This window comes from Microtus oregoni, unplaced genomic scaffold (assembly GCF_018167655.1).
Source record: "Microtus oregoni isolate MIOR12 unplaced genomic scaffold, Mior012 000014F_ref0000157, whole genome shotgun sequence".
Lineage (NCBI taxonomy): Eukaryota > Metazoa > Chordata > Mammalia > Rodentia > Cricetidae > Microtus > Microtus oregoni.
The window spans coordinates 8,921,092-8,948,109 of NW_024543073.1; the positions used below are offsets into that span (position 1 = coordinate 8,921,092).

At 41.8% G+C, this 27,018-nt stretch overlaps 1 pseudogene; it reads right to left on the reverse strand.

The window, feature by feature from the left end:
- LOC121455603 overlaps positions 1 to 24,425 on the reverse strand; it is a 118,752-nt pseudogene extending 94,327 nt beyond the window's left edge.
- Between the last annotated feature and the right edge of the window lie 2,593 nt (positions 24,426 to 27,018).

Sequence of the window (27,018 nt, forward strand, 5' to 3'; positions counted from 1 at the left end):
CTATCTACTGTTGAACACGGGTCTATCTTTTGACTGGTTTGTGTACCCAGTGAGACTGTTGGAGAAAACAATTCTTTTCTTTGCAAGTAGTTATCGACTGGAAATAGCTTCTGGGTTAGGGATTGGTGCTTGTATGTCATTCCCCTCTCAGTGCTGGAAGCCTGTCTGGCCCAGACCTGAGCAGGCCCTGTGCATGCTTCCACACTCTCTGTAAGTTCATATATGCATTGGTCCTGCTGTGGTTAGAAGGCCGTGTTTCCCTAAGCTCTGGGGGGCGGGATGGATTTAATGGAGACAGTCCATTTAGGGATGAGTGTTCCAAGGTCTGTCACTTTCTGTACGTTGCCCAGCTGTGGATCTCTGTATTTGTTCCCATCTACTGCAGGAGGAAACTTCTCTGATGAGTAAGCCATTAATCTATGAATATAGCATACTATCATAGAAGTCATTTTCTTGTTCTGTTTCTTTAACAGAACAATAGTATTTTTTTTCTAAGTTCTTGGCCTATCTAGTCTCAGTGTCTGGTATGGGTTTTATCTCATGGAGTGATCCATAAATCCAGTCTAATATTGGTTGGTTATTCCTGCAGACTTTGTGCCACTATTACACCAGTATATCTTGCAGGAAGGTCACTGTTGTAGATCAAAGGGATTGTAACTAGGTGGCTGCTTACCTTTCTTCTCTGGTAGTATGAAGAGTACATTCTAGTACAATGAACACTAGTCAGTAGGAGTGAAGGCTCTGGGTAAGTGTTGTCTCTGTCTCCAATGAGTTGTGTAGGTATTGTCAACAGAGCCTTACCATCAGGTTATGAAGATCATCCATCTCTGCTTACGACGTTTTATATATTGATACAATTTTAGGATATATTTATCATACTGCAACATACATTTCTACCTCTGATCAAGATATGTATACATTGTTTACATTTTGAGGTCATTGTCCTCATTTGTTGCATGGTTGTTTATTGCATAATAATCTAATATGAAGTCTTAGTGTTTAAGTTATATAGGTATTAAGAATTATAGATCAATAATCATCTATGTTTGTCACACTTATAGTTAGACTAATCAGGTTCTTTAGATACATATAGATTATATTCTGCATAGATAGGCAGTCTTCAACCACTGTGAGTGGTCTGTCAGTTACTCTAGGCAGGCCTTAGACAAAGTTTGTTGCTCCAGTGTTACAAATGGGACTTTGGGTGATTGCCCAGGTAGCCAGTTGTCTCTGTCATTTGTTGCACATTTTGGAAGTTGCTTGATTGTACTTCCTGCTTACTCAAGTAATACTATTTCCCATCTTGGGTCTTCACTGGGGTTGAAGACTAGATAGTTGTAGTTACTTTCCCCTCATAAGTTGGCCAAGTTATTTATTATACAAGACTTAAACTCATTAGGATAGAATAATTATTGAAACTTTTATTACATGTTTCTTGCTTGATATTGTTTATGTTGGTTGTAATTCTAATTTTTATATCTGATATTTGTTTTTATTGTATATAACTTTGTATTAAGCTTAGAACTTCCTTATTTAAACAAAAGGGAGAGGTGTTGTAGGAATTCCTACCACCAGTAGCCTTTGAGTTACCCGCCCACTTGGGTGTGGCCTCTTATACTATATATGCTGGTGAAAAGTACAAGTCCGGTCTCTTTCCTGGATGTTGGATTCGGTTGCTGCTCCCTGTTCAAGCAGAGGATTGTGATCTGTGGGTCTACTCCTAAATAAATAACCCTCTATTATTCCCAATTCTGAGCTAGTGTGGGATTTCTTTTAATCCTTCTTCATTTCTTTGGGTTCCTCATCATTTAAATCGATGCTGGCTATGAGCTTACTGTAAATTGTCTTTATTATGTTGAAGTGTGTTTTGTATTTCTACTCTCTTTAGGATTTTCATCATGAAGGGGGTTGAATTTTGCCAAAGGCCCTTTCTGCACCAAATGTAGCTTTTGTGGGTCAGTCTGTTTATAGGGTGGATTATATCTACTGAGCCACAAATGTTCAACTATCCCTGCATCTCTACCTGAATCTACTTGATCACGGAGAATGATTTTTTTGTTGTGTTCTTGGATTTCGTTTGCAAGTATTTAATGTGAATTTTTGTACTTTAGTTCGTGAGGGAAAATGGTCTGTAATTTCCTTTCTTTCTTGGGATTTTATGTAATTTAGGTATCAAAGTAACTGGGGCCTCATAAAAAAGAATTGGACAATGCTCCTTCTGCTTCTATTTCGTAGAATAGTTTGAGGAATATTGTCATTAATTCTTCCTTGAAAATCTGGTAGAAGTCTGTGCTAAAATCATCTGTCCCTGGGGTTTTTTTCGTTGGAAGACTTATAATTACTGCTTCTATTTCACTAGAGGTTACAGGTCTGTTTAAATTGCTTATCCGTTCTTGATTTAACTTTGGGAGGTGGTATATATCAAAAAATTATCCATTTATTTTAGATTTTCCAATTTGGTAGAGTATAAGTTTTAAAGTACGTTCTTATGATTCTCTTGATGTCATCAGTGTCTGTTGTTATATCCCCTCTTTCATCTCTAATTTTGTTAATTTGGATCTTCTCTCTCTACCTTTTAATTTGGCTAAGGCTTTGCCAATTTACTGATTTTCTCAAAGAACCAACTTTTGTTTTATTTATTTTTATTTATCTGTATCATTTTTATTTATATTTAATTAATTTCAGCCCTGAGTTTGATTATTTCTTTCTATATACTTCTTTTGGGTGTGATTCGTTTTTGTTGTTACTGTGGTAGAGCTTTCAGATATGCCATTAAGTTATTAATATGAAATCTCTCCTTTTATTTTCTAATGTAGGCACTTAGTGCTATGAAATATTCTCTTAGAACTGCTGTTATTGTGTCTCATAAGTTTGGGTATATTTTATTTTCATTTTCATTCATTTAAAGAAGTTCTAATTCCTTTCTGTTGTTTCTGTTGTTGCTAATATAGTGCTCAGATAGGAATCAGAATATTATTTCAATTTTCCTATATCTGTTGAAATTTGCTTTTTCTCCAAGCATGCAGTCAGTTTTGGAGAAAGTTCCATGAGTTTCTGAGTTTGGGTGAAATATTCTATAAATATAGTCCCTTTGGTTTATGACATTGGTTAGTTCCAGTATTTTCCTGTTTAGTTTTTGTCTGGATAACCTTCCTATTGGTGAGAATGGGGTATTTGAAGTCACCCACTATCACTTGGTGAGGGTTAATATTTTAGCTTTAGTAGCTTTTCTTTTAGGAATTTGGGTACCCTTGAATTTAGTGAATAGCTATTTTGAATTTTAGCATCCTCTTGGTAAATTTTTCCTTTGATGAGTATGTAGTATCTATCTCTTCTAATTAGTTTTGGTTTGAAGTATATTTTCTGACATTAAAATGGCTACACCAGCTTGCGACTTAGGTCTATTTGCTTGAAATATCTCTTTCCATTCTTTTAATTTGAAGTGATATCCATCCTTGATGCTAGCGTGTGATTCTTGGATGCATCAGAAGGATGGATCCTGTTTTTTTTTTTTTAATTTAATGTGTGTCACCAAGTGGCTATGGCTTACCAGCAAGGTCCTGGTGAGTCTGTCTCTGGTGGGGGCTACATGGCTTCTCATTGACTCCACCTACTTTTTTCCAGCATTCAGTTTAGTTTTCCTGCCTAGTTCTATTCTGCCCTATCACAGGCCAAAGCAGTTTTTTTATTCATTAATCAATGAAAGTAACACATATACAGAAGGACTTCCCACACCAGGTAACTGTGGCCTCATAAAAAGAATTTGGCCCTATTCCTTCTGTTTCTATTATGCAGATCAATTTGAAGAGTATTGGTATTCATTCTTCTTTAAAATTATGGTAGAATTCTGTGCTGAAACCATCTTCCCCTAGGCTTTGTTTGTTTGTTTTGGTTGGAAGACATTTAATTACTGGTTCTATTTACTTAGGGATTATAGGTCTACTTAAATTGTTTATCTGGTCTTGGCACATATTTCCTGCCTTCCTCATATTTATTTTTACAAGTATCTGTAGGAGACTTAATTTTATTTCTTAGCCTCCTGATTAGTTTTTTATTTCTACTCTCATTTGTTGTTGCTGTTTTCATTTCAGGAATTCTTTTTGTTTTTGATGCTTTCTTTTTTGAGGTCATGCTATTCTTGTTTCATAGGTACAATATTTTATTTTATCTCTCTGAGGAGATGCCATATTTCTTCAGGTTTTCGAATTATATGTGATCTCTGTTTCCTAAAAATTTCTTTTCCCTGGTGGTTTGAGCCTATGTATTCACATTATAGATAATCTTTAACATTGGTGCTGTGTCTGATCTTTTCTTGTGAGTGGAACACAGAAGTTCTTGAAGCCCTATGGCATGTAAGTAGAGGTTGTGAATGGGAAGCTTTCTTGTCATTTTTTTACTGAATACTGAATGTCAGTCTTGCTTTATTCCTGTGTTTGCCTGATTCTTCAGAGAACGTTTCAGTGTATTTATACTGATTGAACAGTTTGCCATCTTAAGTCTCTGTGAAAGTCTCTAATGCAGTGATGACACATGCACACAGCAAATGTTGGGTGCAAGTTTTTCCTCATTCTTTGCAAATGAACTGGTCTCATGGATGCTGAGACAAGAAGTCAGGCACTCCTCCAGACCTCCGAGTACTTGCAGATTGAGATTCTCTTTCGTGCTTCAGACATGTTGAAAGAATCACTGTGCCCTTTAACTTGAGTCTTGCAATATCAGAATCAGAACTCAAAACATTCAGGCTTTGAACATACACTATAACTGAGTTAACATTGCGTGTGATTTTTACTTTGCAGACATAGCCTGCACCTTTGGCTACCCTCTCCACCTATTCTCTCTTGGGCCTTGATTTAGGAGGCAATTTTGAACTTATCTCTTTCATCTCTCCAGTTTGTGATTGTCATTTAAAAACTCTCTGGAGTCCCTTGAAGAAAACACCATAAAGGTGTAACAAGCAAATCGCAGACCCCAGTGATAGAGTCTGGATGACCTAACGTGCCAACCAGGTTAACAAATACATCCAGCGATTGCATATTGAGAAGGTGCCAGCAGCTCAGAACATTTGTAGCACCTCTCTCCAGAGCAAGTGTCAAAGTTGAGCAGAGAACTGGGGGGTGTGCACGAGCCTTGTAGATCTCCACAGTAGACTGTGTTCAGAAGCTTGGAGGGAAATGGTCCAGCAAGATGACACTTAATATGAGACTCTATTTAATCGGAAAGGCATTTATTATTCTAAATATTCTTAATTTGAGTGAAATCTAATAATTTATTAATCAGGATCACTATTATTTTTTCAAAAAGTCTTAACTATCTGTCACTGAAAAGTCAACTCAAGCTTAAAATTATATACCTAAGTACAAAGTTTGGGTACATTTAAAGGTTGGGCTTAAAAGTTATAATTATGTTGTCCTACCTGCCTTAATTAGCTAGCTAATGACCTTCGCAACCCAATTTAGCTGCCAGACATCCCCAGTTTCTGTCTCTGCTAGTCCTACTGTGATTTTCCTGTCTGTGGTCTCCGTTAAAATGAGATAATTCTATACAATACACATTCGTTCATTCAGCCTGTAGGCATCCATTCCACAAGCATTTACTGAGTTCTCCCATGCAATAAGCACTGGAAGCGACACCGTGGCTACCATTAGGAGCAAAGGAGCACCTACCTGCTCTTCTGTGGGCCTTCGGGCTGAGAGAAAGACAAGCATTCATAGAGCATTTAGGAAAGTAGCTACAATACACCCTGTGTCAGAGGGTGTCTTGTAAGGGAACCAGAGTTAGGTAGGGAGAAGATTATGAGGAGAGAATTTAAGGTGTCATCTCATGTAAGATGCTCACTAGAATAAAGGAAAGGAATGAAGTAAATACTGTTTCAGAGCTAAAAGCCATACCTTGCCAGGAATCAAGTGTGAATGTTCTCTAGAGGTCAAGAAGGTGCGGCTCAAACACGGTGCCAGAAAGCACTGTGAGGCAAGCTGGCAAATAGTCACTCAAGGGAGCCAAGGGACAGTTTGGGATCCTAACTTTGAAGATGATGAGAAGTCACTGATGTGTCTGTATGGGAAGGGTACCTCTCTTGAGCACACATTTTGAAAGGGCCCCTCTGTCTCCAGAGAGCAGACTAAGAACCAATGCCAAGAGGCTCCACACCGAGCTGTTGTGGAGGTTCAAATGAGGAAGGGCTCAGTGATGATGGCAGCTGCCACTACTGGAAACGCGGTGGGCAAGGAGAAGGGAAGGCCTGCAAAAGGCTGACTGAAGTATCTTTTAGGTGTTCAACTCATCGACATTTTGGCTATCATTTTAATACAGGAATCCGTAAGTCAGATACCTTTGTGGTCCATACAGATAGAATTAGGAAGATATGGTATGATGGACAAGCTAGACACTAGGAGTCTGTGGGTCCAGGAAATCCCCATGTAGAAATGTCTGACACTCTCTGGTTAAAGCACAGAGTTCTGGTGATATCTCAGAACTACTGAATCAGAGTTCTTAAAAGTAGAGCCCAGGGAATCTATTTTCTGCAACAGCTGCTCCCAAGGGATTTCTGAAGCAATCTCCATTTGAGGTCCATTGCAGAGAGCCAAAGACAGGCTTTGAAGAACACCAACATTTCCCCTCCGAAGGGGGAAAAACACACACACACACACAAAGAAGACCACAATATTCTTCCCTCTCCTTACCAAATTTTTTCATTTTAAAAGTAAAACCCAGACATCTCTTTAGAGCTGATTAACTGTCGAGATTAATCTCGCAATTCCCCTACAATTAAAATTCTATGTCCCTAAGGTCTACATGAAAGCGGCTCTAACTCAGCTGACTTGTCCTGGTCCCCTCACTTCAAGGCCTTGTCCTTTGTCTCACACAAACCCTTCCCTTCCTCTCCCTCCTGGGCACTGACCTTTGGACTCATCCTTTCTCCTAGAAAGACAGCATTTCCAGTGAGCAAAATGTCACATTACCTTCGCCGAGCAGGACATTTCAAATAAAATATTAGCAATAACAATTACCTCTAAGCCACTAATCCTTCTGAAGCTACTTTAAACCACCAAAGGATTTAAGGCAATTCCCTGAAAAATATCTCAGGCTTAATAGATTATGGGGCCGGGCAATGAAATAGTGTTTCCCGTTGCCTTAACTCGCATTATGTGGCATTTTCACCTATAAAAGAAAATCATGACACAAGCTGGCTCAAATATTATTTAGTGTAAGAAATCGGGTCACGGAAATACATATATTCTCTATAGTCTTGCAGGACAAATCACACTGCAAGGCTATCTCCATGACTGGTGTATTACTGGCAAGTGAAGCCACTGAAAACAAAATATCTATTCTAATATTTATCTTTCTGAGCCAGTGAGCAGTTTGCTGCGCCCCACACATACAAGAGATCTCTGAAAGGATGCGTTCAGAGATGCTGTGGGACAGGGGCTAGAAGAAGGCGGGTCTTTGAAAGGTGAAGCTGCCCTTGTAGGCAGGCTATGTGTTTATGTTGGTTGCTCCTGTATAAATACGTACCCCATGCATACAAATATGTACCCCATGCCCATTTTGACCAGGAACTGTGCTGAAAGCTGACAAGAAACAGTGTCTGTCTTCTGGAAGTCAGAAGACAGGACACAGATGAGTGAACAAAAAAATAAAATAAAATGAGTATGACCAGGCATGGTAGCATATCTCTACTCTCATCCCTCGGGAGGCTGAGACAGAAAGATCATGAGTTTGAGGCCAGCCTGGGCTACACAATGAGATCCTGTCTCAAAAACTAATTAATGAACTACTAATAAAAAGGGAAAGACAAAAAGCAAAAGGAGTATGGACTAATTGTCCAGGGATAGTGTGTGCACAGTGAGGCCAGAAGAGGGCTCAGGGTCCAATCCTAAGCAGGACCAATGCTTTTAGGCTATTTAATGCATACATGCAACTTCTGTGGCTCGAAGAAGCCTTGGATGAATCTTTGAAGTTTGTCAAGTTTGCCTCTGGTTTCTAAAGTGACCTTTTAACCACCCGCTCCATCCTTATTAACACCTGCTTACATCCTTGTGTCCCTGTCCCTGTCCCAGTGCCTAGACCCCTGTGTGCAGCTGAAAGAGCAACTAACAGCCATAGCCTGACCAGGAACTAAACACATTTAGTCCTGCCATTTATGTTCAGAGAAGCCTCAGTAGACAATCTAGTGATAATTACCATGGTACATATGAAGGTTAAACCCAATTCTATCTTAACGATGAGCAAACCCATATTGATAAAATGAAGAGATTTGCCTAGAATTTCCTAGTTAGTCATGGAAAGGCCTTTATCTGAACCTCCTCTCCCAGCCTTCACCATTGTCCCAGGGAAAAAGATCTTCCTGGTCCACTGAATCAGACACAAGTCAGGGGCATATATGGTGTCTTAGTCATTCAAAACAAAGGCTAAAAGCTTCACAGTCTCAGATTCACACTCTCTACAGAGGTGTTTCTATTGTTCGTGGCCCTTGGAGTGAAACATAAAAATGAGTCACTCTTGCTCTAACTGTCCAAGGAGAAAATGGACCCAGCCCTTGAAATCTGTATTTTCATCCCTTACTGTTCAGTAAGGTGGGGTGGTTGCGTGGCATGAAAAAATGTCACTGTGATTTCTGGTACAGCTGCTGGCTGAAAGCAAGAGTGATGCAGGTTTTGACTAAGCTAAGAAAATAAACAGGAACTCCAGAAAGCACACAGACTACACCAAAGAAGCAACAGGTCTCCTCTCTAGGCACACAGACAGGGCTGTGGATAAAGTCAATAGTAGGATGCTTATTTCACCTGCGTGAGGCCCTGGATTCAATCCTCAAAACTGGGGCGGGGGGGAGTATTACTGATAATCATTGGATCATCAATACAAATTTTTAGTGGGATTTTATATCTCCCCTAAAGAAGAGGGCTGGATAAGGGAAGACAGTAACTTCTATTTAACAGTGGAAAGAGAGAGTTAAATCATTTTCACAGTACGCCAAAGGATATTCTCTGTCTTTTAATGGTTTTCTAAAGAAATCAAATAATATAACAGAAGCTGAAGAAGTGTCTCATTTCACTAATACGAAAGGAGATATATGCTAATGTCATATGCCTAGACAATAGATTTCGAGCAATAATGAAGATTCTGCTTTATTATACTAAGAATAATCCAAGCAATGTAAATGAGACCGCACGCAGAAGTTGGCGTTCTTAATGTTTAGCAACGGGAGCTCCTATTCACTGGGGGAAGTTGCTTATGGTTTGTTTTGTTTTGTTTTTGTCAAGACAAAGTCTCACTATATTGTGCAAACTAGCATCAGGCCCATGATCATCCTGCTCCAACTTCTTAAATGCTAGAATTACAGATGTGCGACCATCACACTTGGCAAAAATGAGAGCAGAGATGGAGAAGTGAGACCACCTAACACTTCCTCATTGCTTTTCCTCCTCAACTTTACCCCTTGTTCGTTGCCAGTGGGATTTAAGATTCTATAAAGAACATAATCAAAGGAGTGGTTTAAGCACCATGTTTAACGCTTAAATGGAAAAGCAAAAGGTTCTTTGGAGACTTTCTATTGGGAGCAGACTAAGTGTGGCATGCCAATGCTGATGTGGGTTGGAGGACCCTTCAGTGCACTTCTGGACATGGCCTTGAAGTCACAAGAGGCAGAGCTGGCTTCCACCCCAGCCAATATGACCTAAGGTGCATTTTTATAGCTCTGGTTCTCTGGAAAGATTTTCAAGCTCTCTTGGAATTCAGGTGAGCAGGTTGGATGAAGGAAGAAGGAGGCTGGTGAGGAAAGAAAGGTAAGAATACCATGAGACCACAATATCTACAATGATTTCCATGCTCATCGCTCAGGTCACAGAGTGGAGTGGCATCTCTGGGCAAGAAAGGAACCAAGTTCCAGCTTCCAGAAACTTTCAGTTATCCTAATTAAGACACAATTCTTCGGAAGATACCTGTAGGCTGTCAGTGATTTGCCACTCTGAATCTGTCTTTCCTACTCACTAGGATAAGTAGAGACAACCAGTTTCCTTCTTCACAACCTGTAGTACAGTTTTTTTGAAATACCGCTTCCCCATGGCGATTGCTTCCATTACCCAGCTATTGGGGAAATATTTGTATATTGCAAAATATACAAAATATTTGTATATTGAGGGGACTGAGTTCCCTCTCTCCTGTGAAAGCACACAGCCTCAGACACTGCTAGACGGCCAATGGAAGCCTAGCTTGTCTATGTGCAGGAAAGGGAGAAGCGGTGTAATCCTCTTGTCCTTTGTCCTGCTCCTATCAGCTGGAACAATTGGCTTAACCTTCTAGCCAACAGTTTCCTCTGCAGTAAAACTGAACTTTAATCTCCATTCAACGGGGAGTGATGAGGAGGCAGAGGGGAGGACCAGTCTACACAGGCTGTGTTCAGAGGCCAGCAATATTAGTTGCTGGAGAGGTTAAGCCTGTGGCCTCAACCACTGTGCTATGTCATGTCTGCAAGCTTGAATCTTTCCTGGTGCCTCACCTGAGCTCTTGATCAGGTGTAAAGCTGTCTAGTGTGGCATCTCGCCACCTGAGCAGACAATTCAGTTAACTGCCCGGTGTAGTGTTCTGCCTAGTGGCTTGGGACTCGGGACTTGGAACAATTTTGCAACATGTTAGCATAGGCAGGAGGAAGGAAAAAAAGCAATGGAGCCCTGAAGAGGGTGATGATAGCCCCTCGTGTGTGAAGGCTCCTGGAAAGGGTATAGGAAGATCACCAGGGCCCTCCTACTGGCAGGGTGCCTCTGCCCAGGAGAAACTTTCCAAAGGAGTATAGATGCCAGGTGGGGAGGGGGAATAAAAGCCAACCCTGACCGCCTTTCTAGGCCACTCATATAGTAGTAGTGTTACAGGTGAGGATCTCGGTTCTGGGAGGAACGAGTGAAGTTTCCCAGGTTCTAGAATCCCAGACTAAACGTGCCAGACTGAAGACAAACAGTAACAAAAAGACGGGTTATTAAGGGAGACACTTCAGGAGCTGTGAGCAGGCTGCGGAGCTGAGGGAAGGCTCACACTCAGCCGCTCTGGGCCGCGAGTCCTGTGGCCCTTTATATGTCATTTACAGAGTATCTGCCTCACCCACATTTGTATGTGGCAGGCTGTGCTTGTGCAAGTTCTGTTTGTTACGTGTAGGAAAAAGCAGGCTGTGGATGGGGCTCGTGGTCAGCCTTAAGGACCTTGGTCACACAGCAACTTCCTGCCCTCCTTCCTCTCCACACACGAAAGCTCTAGCATGCACTCTCTACGTTAGCCGTTAGCCGCTCCTCCATCTTACTTTGGGAAGCATTTCCTCGTACTCCTTATTTCTCATGCATTTCCTTTTCTTCTAATACATGCTATATAACACATATGTCAGGTTTTGCTATGGAATGGGGCCTCTGTGAATTACCAGGAGGCTCATTAGTTCCTTAAACGTCATGACCAAAGAACAATGGCATGGGCAGCAATTAGATACTGTGATTGTCTACACGATTATTACCCAGATAGAACTCACATCCGTTTTTTAATAATCAGATATCTCTGGGTTATTGATAACAAATAGCAATCCCAGCTTCAGTAGATGAAGCTTAGCTCTTTCCAGTCACCACGGCTCATGTCTCCTCTTCCCAGCCACAGTTCCCAATAATAGCTACCCACCAATTTAGAACAGACCGGGAACCACTGCTCCAACAATTTTGCCCACACAGACACTATTTACAGCAGAGTTTGGTATGCTGTGGCTACATTTACTTCCCTGATGAGCTCTCTGTTTTTCCTAAACATTCACATTATCTTAAAGTATTTGTTCACTTACGCGGCCTGGCACCTATATATCCTCATTAAAGAACTCTAATCCTGCAGAATCCCCACCTCCCGCATCATTTTGAGTTAGCTGCTCTCTACAAAGTGCTGTGTAACAGGATTTTCCGTGATAACAGAAGGGTTTGCATTTGTACTGTCTGGCGTGGTAGCCGTTAGTCGTGTGTGGCTATTAAGCACTTAAAGTGCAGCTCCTATCACTGCGGCATTAGACTTTTTAATTTTTGTTATTCTAGTGGAAGAGTTTAACACATTTACATTTAATCTGATCATTAAAATGATTGGGTAAAAGCCTTCCATTTTTTAAATATTTGTGACATTTATATTTTGCTCCTCTATCCATTTCTGGCTACTTTGGGATGAATTGATTCTTTTGTAACCATTTAATCTCTTATTGACTTATGCTATATAGTCATAGCTAGCACTTTTGCTATATTATATTATAGCTATATAATACCTCTCTCTTCCTGATTGTATTTTAGTGGTTTATCTAAAAAATTATAATGTACATTTTTAAGTCATCCAAGTCTGTCTTCAAACTGCACTCTCGTAGTACATATTTCTTCCTGTGTACCTTCATAATACATATTTCTTCCTATGTACCTTCACTTATAGTACATATTTCTTCCTGTGTCCCTTCACTCATAGTACATATTTCTTCCTGTGTACCTTCACTTAGTGTACAATAAGCTCTCAAAATGCATTTGATTACTACTGCTTTAGACAGTTCTCATCATTTTTCAAGTAATTAAAAATTTTATACAAATACACACACATGCCTATACACAAAAGTACCAAAAAGTAAAATCGCATAAAAATGTCCTTAAGAAGTTCCTTTTACTGTTCTTAATTCATTCCTAGATGTTTGGGGTTCCATGGTTCCGAAACCGTTGTCTCCCCAGACTAAATAGCTCTGCCTGCCTCTCCTTCGTCCTTCCTCTTCTCACCCATCTCTCCTTTGATTATTTAACTTCAGAGTCTTTGCATGACTGAGGGACAGTTACCTGTGAGGACCAACTCCTCTGTCTCTACTCTGCCTATTCAAAGTACCAGAACCCATTTTACTGGCCCCTAAGAGGCTCATTTTCTTTCAACCCTTCCTTCAAGGTTGTCATGTTGCTAGTTTCAAATGGGCCATGGTGGTGTATTTCCACCACAAAAAGCAGCAAGTGCTATACATGAAAGATTTCTTTCTTTCCCTTCAAAATCTCTCTCCATGAAGCTGGAGAGATACATCTGAGATTGAGAACACTTCTTCCCAGCACCCATATGCTGGCTTACAACTGTCCACAGCTCCAATTCCAGGGAATTCAATGCTCTCTCCTGACTTCCTCAAGCACCAGTTCATTTGTAATACACAGACGTTCGTGAAACCAAAACACTCAAATGTATAAACCAAAATAAATAAACCTAAAAATCTATCTCCTCTATCCCCCTCTTTTTCTCTCCATCTCCTTCTTCTCCTTCCTATTTCTTTTTTAGAGAGATTGTTACAAAGCATTTACCGGGACACCACTGCCTATACTTCACCTCAGAAATCACTTCTCTTCTTTGCCTGATAGCACTATGTTGTGGAGATGGAAGATGACTATTCCTGAAAAAACAAACACACGCATGCGTGCACTGTTCATGATACGAGTTCACTTGTCATAAACATGTGTATATCCATTGTCTAGATCCAGGGATTTGTCTTGAACCCTGTGAGTTTATATGCTCGTATCGCTACTCAGTGGAGCCTTAGAAGGAGGTGAATGAACTACATGTGTCTAATCTATCATCTTTTGGCTTTGAAGGTGGAAATTTCAAAGAAACGGAGCATCTTCAAGAGTCTGAAGCAAGACTAACAAAAATAATAATCTCCACATTGACCCCCAGCTTACCTTTGCATTTATTTTTAAGTAGAGATCACTTCGATGTCAATAATTTGATTCTAGTCAACATCTGCCAAGCAATTCCTACATGCTGTGTGTTATACCAGATGCTAGAAAGAACAAAGCAGACACGTTCCAGCTGTGGACAGCTTAGAAATCGACAGAGAAGACAGTCATTTAAGACCCTTGTATACGTGTGATACACCTAAGGGAGGAAAAGTGTAGAGCAAGGAGTTCCGTGTAACCTGAGCATCAAAGAGCACTTCCCTCCGAAGACTGTTCTGACTGTGACTACAAAGGGGAGGAAGTGCCCATCATTCAAGCCCTGGAAGAGTCATCATAACTTGTTAAAACAGATAAAATTGATGAAGGGATGCTGGGAACTGTTAACCCATCCCCCAGGAAGGTCAGAAACTAGGCCTGGAGACCATGTAGCCATAAATAATGCCCAGGTGAGATGATCAGAGCCCTCCAGTAAGGCCCTCCCCATCCCCCGCCCCTGCCCTGCCCAACACAGCTCTCTGCTCAGCACCTGACAGTACTTAGCATTAAGGCTGTTGTCAAATCCACTCCTAAGAATATCACCGTTTTCCTGTCTTCCTCACCAGAATGCCTTTTTTTTTTTAATCTTGTTACCTTTTTTTTTATTTTAATTTAAAGTTCAGAAAAGGTGTACTTGTTGCAAGTTTGGACTAACATGAGTTCTAGCTCCACTGGAAGCTGAGACATTGGGTTTGTCTCATCTGTTTGGCTTGTAGGAATCATGAGATGGGAAACTTCCAAACAATATGTCAAATAAGAAAATAAAAAAAAAGAAGGTGCTTAGTTGCCAAAGGACGTGAAGAGTTCCATCTCAAAACATCCCATCGCTAGCTTTCTCTGCTGTTTGGGTTTGATCTGTATGAAGCTAGCTGCTGCTTCAATGTGTCACCGTACCTGAGATCTTACACTGAACTGCAGATCCTAGCATTGTTAAGGGTCTTCCAGAAAGAAATCATCTGGAAGAAACTCAAGACAACCAATTACCCTTTATTCATTCTGCACCAGAGTAAACAAGTGGGTCGTTGCAGGGTATACACTCTGTCGAAGCTGACTTCTTTGCGATTGGTTGAGTCAAGATCAGACAGTTTATCTCCTGGCCATTCGCCTTTCTAGCCAATGACTTGGTGAAAGGCAGTGAATGGGCCTGGGTGTATGAGGATGGCTAGAGCCGGTGAAATGAAAAACGATGTCCTAAGATGCTATCAGGAAAGATGAGTCATGGTTGGACAGATGTGAGATATCTCTGGGAGACAGATAGGCAAAAGTTTGCCATACAGGGAGTGCTTGAGGGGGAAGGGTTAAGATCGGCCCCTATTTTTTGGCTCTCAATCCAAAGGGATGGTGATGAACTTTATTTTGATAGGCAATAGAAATAAAATCTGAAGCAGAAGTGGAATTTTGGTGAGGGAAATGGGGGATAAAGCAAATGACGATGTGTCCTGCATGAGGACAAAACGAGACACAAGCTTAGCGGCCTGGAGATAGCAAGACCGCAGGTCTGGGCGACTGATCCTGATTTTGTCATTGGTGGCATTTTCATGGTGGGTGAAGTCAGTCAGGGGGAACAAAGGCAGAAATGAGAGGAAAGTATGACACCCAAGGCCTAGCGAGGTTGAAAGCACGGAGAGGAAAACTGAATACAAAAGAGGGGATAGCAGAGCAAGGTGGGAACTGAGGTGCAAGGAGCCATAGGGACCATGGCAAGCCCTCTCTTCCTGAGACGCCTTGGTACATGGTCAGAATGGACTAGAATCCAATGCTTTTTTTGTGTGACTCTTTGGGGTTGAGAAACTGGACAGTCTCTTGAGGCTACGCAGTTTCCTTGCCTTTCTAAGGCTGTGCGTTTAGTTGGATACAAATGTCTGGGGCCACCGGTCATGACTGGTCTGTCTGGGTCTGTCTGGCTTTGGCTTTGCTCAACTCGGTTACTTGCCTGGGTTTCCCCCAAGGAAAAGTATCACGTGGCCCAAGTTGGCACTGGTTGTTTCTGATGAACATCAAGTAACAGACAAGAAAAGCATCATGAAGAAGATGAGGGTGGCTTGAGGGTTGTCCTGGGCCAAAACTGAATTCTGAGAGGCATTCCTGCGCTCCTGGATGTCTGGGAAGCCCCGCAAGCCGGTAGGAATGGATTGACTCCCAGCTCTACCCACGGCTTCTGTGAACTCAAAGAAGTTGCTTAACTTGGATGCAACTCAGTGCCTCATTTTGCAGAAACAAAAACAGCATAATAGTATTCTCTTCCTTTAATGAGAGAATGCCATAGCTATTTGCTCTTTGGAACCAAATGGGAAAAAAATAATAACAGTTCTGTGATTGCTATCCTTGAAACTTGGAGCCTTTATTATAGATCTACAGAAAATACTAAAGTAATAAGCCCATGTTATTAGGTTATATGAACCAAAGACTGGACATTCAGGATCCAAATGAGCTATTTCCCATCTGTCAAACACATTAGGAAGTTTGATTCAAATATGGTCTACACACAAGGACCATAGGAATCCTGACCCTTGTAAGCAGTCAGACATAGCGCAGAGTGTGATATAGCTTCCATTCTGACTGGGTAATTACATGAAATTTAACATCTCTCCCTCTTTTTATGATTGAAAAGAATGCTGGAATTTTCCAAGCCATAATTCCCATCTAACACAAACATTAGAGCTGCATGCTTTACTGCACGTTGGGGACCATTTCTAGGCTAAGTGTTTAGTAAGACACATTGGAAAGTGTCTGGTCTTGCACATCCCAGAGGAATTTACAGTGTTTCTTGTGACTTCCTCACCAAGCATATGACTGCGTTTCACATTGATTAATATTAGTAATATCTTAATAATACAATTTTGTTTTACATTGTGCCTTTATCTAAAGAGCCATGTACACTATATCAGCAAATCTCATAACAGCCAGAAGAGAGCAAAACTATATTCTTGATTTATTTAAATGAAGAAACTGAAGTAGTATCAAGACTAGCTACTGCGGTACGCCTTTGTCTTTCTGGAGACATCATCTTGCTAGTTCCTTTACAGAAAAGGGGGGCATTTGTAGTGAGAAAATGATGCTGGGATGGGAAGCAGGAGATCTAGTCCTTCCCTCTGGCTCAGCCACTAGTTGTTCAAGTTCCTAAGGACCCCAAGCCAAACAGATTCAATTGAGTGCTCAGAAAAGGATGTAGAGCCCCTTCAAACCTGCACTCTTGAAATAGACATTCAACTTTTAGAGGAAAGATTGAATATAGGGGGAAGGAAATGGACACGCCCTAGGCGCAATAATAAGCATGTTCATCCTGGCTTGTTCCCCAAGACCCTTTCTTAACCCTCTGCTTGACTTCACACACATGTCTCTTCAGGGTTAACTCCATCTTTACAAGCCCTAAAGAGGGCTGTTCCCTGCCCACTGTCCCCCCGACTCCTATCATAAGTCTATTACTTTCTATTCTGCCTTCCCCTGAAGCTAGGCTGCCCTGCTGGGTGGTCTTCCTCTGTTTTCACAGGTCACTCATGCTCACTGGTCCTTATCCCCACAGACTTCAGAGCAGTGCTAGAGAAACCCTTGGTAGAAACACAGCAAGGACTCGGGAGTCTGGCAGAGTTGAGAGAAGCACTGGAAACTCTCCACGCCTCCATTAGTGGTGTCAACCTTTACCTTTGCGGAAGGAGTAAAGACATCTACTTGTTCATGGAAACCTCTGAGCTGAGTTCTCCCCAGGGCGAACTCCGCCTTTCCCAGAGTATAACTCTGCTTGAATATCTTTATGAACTCGGTGTAGACAGGAGATGGGATGAGGCACATGGAATTAAATGGTGTCATGAGGTGGTTCCCCAACCTTGAGCTAGGTTGCCTCTGGAGAGTTGGACTGGCCTTATCCCCTGTGAGGCAGGAGTATTAGATGATTCCCCTCGTCAGATGCAAGGAAAAAGAAGAAGCATAAAGAAAATTGTTCAGACCAATGCAAGGCCTGTGGTTCACCAAAAAATAAGTCCCTCATCTTCAAGGAGGGCTGTCAATTGCTTCCATCTGCAGGTGGGAACTCCACTGTTGAAATCCAGACCTAGTCGTTAAGAGTCATGCCACTGCAGCTTCTGCCACCTTGATGACAGAATATATATATACACTACCTTGCTATGTAGATGCTTAAGTCAGAATGCTCAAGGTGAGGGACCACACGGAGACAGGACACAGAGACGAGAGCCCACCCACACATTCAGTAGCAGATTTAACTTTAATGAACCACATTCCTGAGCTCAGTCCACCCACTGAAAATGATAATAGAAAATCACTGCTGTTCTTCCCCATGTTTTTAATGGTTTTTGTTGTTGTTGTTGTTGCTGTTTGTTTTGCTTCTTTGTTTGTTTTTTGTTTTGTTTTTCCAAACAGGCTTTCTCTGTGTAACAGCCCTGGCTGTCCTGGAACTAGCTCTGTAGACCAGACTGGCCTCAGACTCACAGAGATCTGTCTGTTCTGCCTCCCAAGAACTGGGATTAAAGGCGTGCCTCACTGCTGCCTGGCTTTTGTTTTTTGTACGGTTTTAATGTTTGTTTGAGTTGGGATCTTTATGTGACAGCACCCTCGGGAACATGGGTCACCATCTTCCACATGCCAGAGGAGTGTACAGTGTTTGCTGACTCCCTTACCTTATCACACCGTTGCATTTGATAGTGGTTAGTGTTCATAACATTTTATTAACACAAATAGACAGATTCAAATTCAAAGAAAGCAATAGGTAAATGAAAACAATCACCATCAAATAGACCACACTCAGGAGGAGAGAAAAGAATCCAGGCCAGGTTTCTCTGTCCAGGGACTCTGCAGAGGGAGGACCCTGCAGGGTAGGTGTGTGACAGTCACAAGAGCATCAGTTCTTTAGGGGGGTGTGCCACCAGCACTGCAGAGCCCCCTGTGTATTTGGAAAACCCTCATTGCAATGGCAAAAGCAAGCGCTTACTTATCCAGCCTGCCTGATGCCAATGCCTGCTTTAGGGTCCTTGCAGGTCCCTTCCCCCTTCATCCACAGCAGCTCTATAAGAAACATGCTGATATCTTTCCGTTTTACAGACTAGAAAACAGACGCGAAGAGCTGAAAGGATATTTCATCTCGGGAGACTGGAGGACACAGCTGAATGTGGAAGGAGATAGACTTTCCAGCTCCAAAACTTACAGGACAGTGGAGCCTCCTTCCCCACCACCTCTGCGCTGTCTCTGGTGAAGGTGACAATGAACAGCATGGCCTTAGAAAGCAAGAAGTCCGGGGAAGTCTCGGAGCAATGGGACTGCATAACCCTGACCATCCACCTTAGATAATCCACATTGACTGCAACATAATTCCTTTTTAAAAAGGAGATTAAAAACCAACTAGACCATCTCACCCTACCTAAGAAGCCCTATTGTGAGAAGTAAGATAGATACATAAGTGAACTTGCTTTTCACTCTCGCCAAGTCTTACATGATGCACTGTGACACAGGAGATGAAATTTGAAAGGCAGAGATCATTCTAGTAGAAAGTAATATGTTGTTGCCCAGAACGTTCTCTAAGTTTTTCTCATTCCTGTTTTTATCATGTCCATCACAAAAAGTAAAGACTTGAAATTGTTCTTTGTTCCTTTAATGATTTTGAGTCAAAGCTGTCTTTAGAGTAAAGAAGCTGTGCCTGCCCCAAATAAGGGCAGCGCAGTATGTTTGCTCTTTAACCCCCGTAAGTCCTCAAACTTTTCTGAATAAATGGTGCAATCTTCCCTGGTCTTTCTTTGGGTCTCCATGTGTTCAACAAGATTGGAATCTGGGTGCCAGTAAGTCTCTTTCTGCTAAGATGCACAGCATTCTCAGCTGCTGACTCCTTAGAGACAAATGGCCTCACCACCATGCTTCTTCTTCAGATGAGAGAGATGCAGGACATTGTGTGCCTGGATCAAAGCTGCATGGTGAAGGAGGGAGGGAGAACAGGAGTTCTGACTCAGACAACAGAACCAGGGACGGCCACTCAAAGAAAGAAAGAAAAAGAATAAAAATAAAATAAAATAAAAAAAAAAAAAAACACTGGCCATTGGCTACCTGGCGACATCCTAAAAAGTAGGGCTTGTTTCTGAGAACCCAAATGTGAACTATGGGAGAAATAAGACCTACATGGTTTCTGCCTCTCCATCTCTCCCACATTCAAGGCTTGGAAAACCGAACACGAGCTCAAATCTTAGCACCAAATCTCCTTTTTTTCTTGACTAAGAATGTCTGTCCACCCTGTGTACCCATCAGCCCCACTCTTACGCCCTAGGCTGCAAGAGCAAATACAACGCCATGTTTCCCTCCCGTAAGCATTTTGATCCCCAGCCCGTCCCTGGAAGATGGATTGCTATTCTGCGGTTACCGCCAGCCTGTTTTAAATTCCACAGAAGCCCCACTCACTCCCTTAAGCCAAACCACACGAAACTTTATCAGACAGCAGCAGCTACTCTTCCATCCAGGTTCTAGGGAGGAGGAGATGCGCTGTTCTAAAACATCAGACTTGGGCACTGCGTTGGGTATGATCATGTGGTCTCATCTAAATGGTTCTCAATTTAATGTGTGACAGGATGAAAATTCAGGAGATTCTTTTCATTTCCCAAAGATATACTTATTCTTTGGGGACACATTCATGGTTTGCTTTTCCATAATCAAATCGGACATGTTACTTATCAGACTCTAAGTTCCCCCAAAGAACGGAATTAACTAGTCAGTCTCCATTAGACATGCGAGGAACGACCAAACAATTTTAAGTGCCTTTCTCCAGCTATCACAATCAAGAACTGTTGCTTCATGGTTTGGAAAATAATAAAAAAACTGATTTTTTTTAAATAGCTGAATATCCAAAGAAGGCCACAATCATAAGCAATTATCTTTGTAAAATAAAACAAAAGTTGGACAATTCTTCCTATAAATATAGTATCTTTCATTAGCAAGGTAAAATAAATCTACTCACATACACTGAGTCAGAAACACAGACCCAAGACCCAAGCCTCAAGTGGATAGACAGTGTTTCATGGAACGGTAAAATGCTTTTGCACAGGCTCCTTTAAATTCAGTGCCTGGTTTTATTTGGGTGCCACACAGTGGCACAGAAATGAGCTGCCCAGCAAAAGGGCTGTATCTGATCCTGAGAAACAAGCAGTCACCTCTCATGGAATGTTCTAAGATCTCTAATCTCTCTTTTTTGGCACAACTTGCCTCTACCTGGGTATTTTCCCACACACAAGACAGAGAAAAGTGCCAGCCCTTCCCTTCTCTTAGCAGCTTGTTCCACCAATCAGGGTTGACCTCTCGCACTAGGAGAAGATAATCCTCAATGTGGTAGATGGCGCTCCTGCGCTCTTGATGTTTCAGTCCACCTAGTTTGGACCGAGATGAGGAATGTGTCTCTCCAAAATTACCTTCTCCGGGAACTTTGTGATGTTTGTTTTAAAATGGCAGCACCTCCACAAAACTTCCTTTCCTGCCTTTCTTTTGCTTTCTATTGTACCATTTGCACCCATCTTTTAATCAGCTAACTCAAAGAAACCAACCAACTTATCTGATTCCTTATCGGTTGTTTGTTTGTTCTCACTCGAATTGAAGACCCAAGAGGGCAAGGATCTTGATTTGTTTTGTTCACTCAACTGTAACTATTCCAAGTGCTAGAGGGCTGCCTTAAAATCACCCCCAACACACAAATACACACACACGCACACGCACACACACACAAACTCACTCCCAGGGAAACGCTTCTTGGCAGCATGGAAAAAAGACGGCTGGAAACAAAGCACCACGGTCCAGTGTATAGACAGAGAGGATATTGCCATGGCTCCATCTTGCTGTTTATGCCTCTTGAAAAGGACTGTTTACTTTCTGGTTGCTCAAAAACCTTCACCTTACAGGAAAATAGAAAATATGCAGAGGGGGAGAGGGAAGGAGAGAGAGAGAGAGAGAGAGAGAGAGAGAGAGAGAGAAGAGCCACACTGGGAGAGAGAAGAGTCAAATCTAGATGCCTATGCCTGACTTCTGCCAGTGGTGAGCGGTCTATATTTCCTACAGTTGGCGGTGTTTCCTCTTAGGACAGCATATTCCATTCAGAGAACCTGTTAGCAGGAACAATTATTATTTCAAACACGATGATGTTCTTAAAATGGTGGGACCAAAAGATGGGAGAACTTACATAGACATAGAAGTTTTCCCCTCCCATTTCCACCCCCTGTAAATATTAGGAAAGTTGAGCAGGAAGTTTAAAAATAAACAGGAAGGACTGGAGAGGTGGCTCAGAGGTTAAGAGCACTGGCTGCTCTTCCAGAGGTCCTGAGTTCAATTCCCAGCAACCACATGGTGGCTCACAACCATCTTTCCTGAGATCTGGCGCCCTCCTCTGGCATGCGGGCATACATGGAGGCAGAATGTTGTATACATAGTAAATAAATAAACCTTTAAAAAAATAAGTAAATAAATAGGAAAATGACGAAGGAAAAACTCTATTATGGGTATAATAATATGGAATAAGCATGTATTTATTGTTCCTCAATTAGTCTGATATTTTTATTACTACATTTTGATCATTTTTTTTCTTCTTACTTTTATAAAATGACAAAGAACAGCAAATCAAATAGTATGCAATGTCAGTATCCCCTCCTTACCATGTCCAGGGCACTGCTGGCACAGAGGAAGTGAACTCTTCACAGTGATGGTTTTTATGAATGAGTTAATAAACATGAGAACACTGAAAGAACCGGGATGAAGGAAAGTGCAGAAATGAAAGCACTGAGATGTGAATGAGGAAGTGAAAAGAAAAGAGAAAGAAAGATGACTCACAGAGGCGAGGGAGGCAAGTAGATTATCCAGCGGTTCCTGTTCAAAGCGCTCAGAGGACTAAGCCCTTCAAAAGTCACTCACCGGGTGGAGCTAATCCTTGAAAGGACGATAAGTGAGCGAGAAAAATAGGGGTTGATCATGGTAGATTCTTTCGAAGCCCGAAAGCTAAATTTGATGGAAGAAAAAACATTTGATGTAGATGGTTTGGGACTTTTTATTAAGTGCTGGTAAGAGCTGTTCCCCTAACAGCTAACAACACTCAGCCTTTGGTGTATACAGGGAGTTGGCACAGCAAACACACCGCGCGAATATGCTCTAAAACTCAGAGCGTGGATCTCCAGCCCACCCTGGAGGACCACCTTTGTCCCTCCAGGGGATCCTTCAGTGCTCCTCCTCCTTGAGCTGCCAGCCTCCTTAGCTTGAGGGCCTTGGGCTCTAGGATCACTGAGCAAGCTTGCCTTTGGAAATTTGAAGTTCAGTGTACAAGTCGTGTGCTTTGATTGCCTGCGCACGGAGACTCTCAACTCTATCAGATGGAGTTTCCAATTGCTGGGACCTCCTGTAGGGAAGAGGAGGGCCACCCTGCTCCTGAGACAGGAGGATTGATTACCTGATTAGTGCACATGAGCAGTGCACAGCAGTTCCTCCGGTCTTCATGAACTTGCCTTTGGCCTTTTTGCTTGTCCAGGCATTATTAAAGGGATGTCAAGAAAGGACCACAAAACTAAAGATGATGTTTCTAGATCTTTAGGTAAGGCAATCTCCCCTTTAAATTTATCTAAACCAAGAACTACTGGTTCTGTCGTTTCTTTTATTTTATTTTTTTTAAAAAGCCCCGTGTCTTGTACTGAAACTGAAAGACCCTGTAGTTTTTCTACCAACCCTCAGAAATGCATCATGGGTATGAATAAATCTGAGCTTTGATCTGACCTTTGTCTGTACAATATAACACGAGCACAATAATAATTTATAGGGCTCAGTCCTAAGTGTTGACATTTCAATGAGCTGGGCAAATATCATTACCCGAAGCCAGTAGCCAGCATGGGCACAGCCCTAGAGGTGGTGGCTGCATTTTCTGGCAGAGGGTTGCTCATTTGATGATAGGGAGAGTCCTGAAAGTAACAAATGTCTCACTTGCCAGAGTTTGGGGTTACAACCTACAATAGAATAAAAACAAAAAGAAAAGGCCAGCAGGGACAGTGATTTTCATTTTGAAAAAAAAAAAAAAAAAGTTCTAGTCTGAGCCAGGGTGATTAAGCACAGACAAACGACCCAGAGACCTAGGTAACGGGCCAGGTTGTGTCCCCCTTTGATTTGTTTAAACAAGAATGTGACAAGAAAGGCAGACATGGTGTCAGGAGTGGAGCAGAATCCCCCAGGAAACTGGAGATTAGGAAAGAAGAAAATTGGGGAGTAAAGAGAAAAAATATGAACCTATGGCTCTCCTTGTCTTCAAAGCCTGACAAACGTGTAAATCACAGACATGGAGCATCCTGTCTTGCTTTACTCGGGAGTGCAAAGAAGTGTATGTCTGTGAGCAAGATTCTCTGTTGCCGTGGAAGTCAAACATTCTTTTCCTACCTTCCCAAATGTCTTTCCTGGTTGGCATGTGAGCCTGGGAGTTCACCAGTAGCTAAAACGCAGCCTTTTTTCACCTTCTCCTCTGAAGGGCTGTGGGAAACCCTGTTCCTTAGAGGGGCTGACGGTAGGTTCTTCCTTCTACGTAATGAAGTGTGGACTGTCCTGTGCTGACTGAAATGCTTAACAGCCAGGCAGTGCGTACTTTTCTTCCTGTTTGCCCATTAGCACTGACTCACAGGAGCCCCAGCTCCACACCTCCGCGTTGAGTTTGTCGTTGAGTTTGTCTCCAGTGTGGAGTGGCAGTTCTCCTGTACGCATCCTAATGATGTATAGAAAGTAATTTAAAAAAAAATCATAACTATCCAAAAAGAATGCTAAATAGCAAGAGCCTGTAATGACATGTTCTCATCGAGTTTGACACCTTTGATAAAGAAATTACTCTCCAAGAGCAAAAGTTGTCTTCACACTGCAAAAACACCCTTGGGAGTCCCCTGCCCTCAGTGAGCTCTGAGCCACTTCCCACCGCCAAGATTTCAAGCATCAAGCTTGGGTAGCTCTCAGCACTGCCTTGACAGCACTTTCCTTTGTCCTGGCAGAAAGGTTTAGATGTTTGGGGATTTGGTCTTTGGGGTTTTTTTGGTTTGGTTTGGTTTTTGGTTTTTCCATAAAATACATTCATACACTTATCTTTCCCACAATCAACAGGATAAATACACACGCATGTCACTTACGAAGAGTTCCAGCTGTTTAGATTTTCACCCGAACGTGTGACTAAAAACCGCTGGCGAAACAAGCCCTGCCTCTCCTACCTTTTATGGATTAACAAATAGCCCTTACCCCACTGCTGCCCGCTCTTAATTGGACCACACTGTGAGGAGCAATTAAGCCTAAATGGCCACTTGCTGAGAACTAGTGGAAGAAAGGCTGCTGGAGGCATTTGCATTCTCCAAATAGAGCACACATGCTCAGCTTCGGTGCCCATAGAAGAGAGAGAGAATGACTTAGTTCCTTTTCTTTTTCTTTTTTCCTTTTACCGCTTTTGAGAGTAGGAGAGAGCCATTGTTTCATGCACTCAGTCGAATTGTTAGACACATATAATTTTTTTTTTTGCAACTTTTGGACAAATAAGAGATGTGCAGATGAAAGAGCTCTTTCTGTGAGGGAAAGGCCGCTTCCAACCCCCGCCTCCCATCCTCCATGGCTCGGCTACACTGTATGTGCAAATGATAGATCCGTGCTGGCAAAATGAAGCAGAAAATGAGACAATTCCTGGGACACAAACAGACCCTCACCTGAATAGCGGGAGACTGGAGAAGGAACACACGGAGGCGTTATCTTTTGGTGTGTTTCCACTCCCGAAGATGAAGGGAAACAAGAATCAAAAGACTGATGTCGAAGCCATCAGCCCCTCACATCCCGGGAAGGTGACTGCTGGCAGCCTTCAAGACATTTCCAAACCATGGGGACATGCATATTGTTGGAAGTGGTTGCTGGGATTTGTATCATTTTTATTTTTTATACAGACAAAGGAACAGAGGAAATAAGCTAGAATTTTCTCCTGAACTGTGTCGAAAGAACCATTGAAAAGGTTGTTGTTGCAGTTGCTTTTCTCTTAGCAAGGAACAAATCCACCGCTTTTATAAACATTATATTCATCATTACAAAAAGTAGGCTTTAAGTAGTGCCGGGAGCAGGGGCAAATAATAGGAAGAAAATCACTCCAAATTCGACTACCCACAAATATCCACCATTTATTATTCTCTGAGCACCATTCAAACATCCTTATGCATACATGTATAGATAAAAGAAGCAGCAAAAAATCTATAAAACCAGAATCATAAGGCCTATGAGTTCTTAAGCTTTTCCGTTTTATTTTATTGTACACTAAGAACATTAAAAATCTTATATTAAATTTGATAAATTACTGAACTGCAGAAAAACTACTCTCCCCAACAAATAGTTTGTCAATGAAGAAAATAAAAATGGAGTCACACAGATTCAGAGCACTCAGAATGGAGTAGGGGCTGGGGGACATTGCTGAATCAGATCTCAACACACGCCCAACTGAGTCTTCAGACTGGACTGAAGGCCAGCTGACATATGAGCTTTGGTCTGGGTCTTCTAAAACATCACTTTGTAGACCTATGATGACATTTCGTGTAATAGACCATGTTGTAGACTTATGACGACATTATGTGTAATAGACCATGTTGTAGACCCATGATGACATTTGTGTAATAGACCACGTCGTAGACCTATGATTACATTCTGTGTAATAGACCATGTTGTAGACCTATGATGACGTTCCATGTAATAGACCATGTTATAAACCTATTGTGACATTCCATATGATAGACCACTCCCCTAAACTGTTTGACTGCTGAGACTACAGCCAATCTCTTATTGAAACACAAATTAACTTTTGCTAGCACCAATCCTAATTCCTTACGAACAATTGTTGTAATAACCAAGGTCCTTGGCAGTTCAAAGCTACACACACAGCTACCATTTTGTAAAAACACAGAATACCTTTTCCCATCTATTGCAATCTGCATTTCTCCAGATTGCAGTCCTAATTAGCCCCAAATAAATATAATTGCCCTTGTTTTTGACTAGGCTGATTTTACTATCAGTTGGCATATTTTAATATTTAAGACATGTCTCTTTGCTCAGTGTACTGAAAGTGTGGAGAAGAAAAAAATTTCCTCTGCCCACAGAGATTCCGATGGATGAATAGTAAGGAGCCTGAAAACAGACAACTAGAGGTTGACAAGAGTTTATGTTTACTCATATGTGTGCACTCATCAGTAGCTAGCTGAAATCCAGTTTAGACAAAGTAAGTATCTGTATATGTATGGATAGACACACACACACACTCAAAAGGAGGTAGGATTGGACTTCCAAGGAAAGT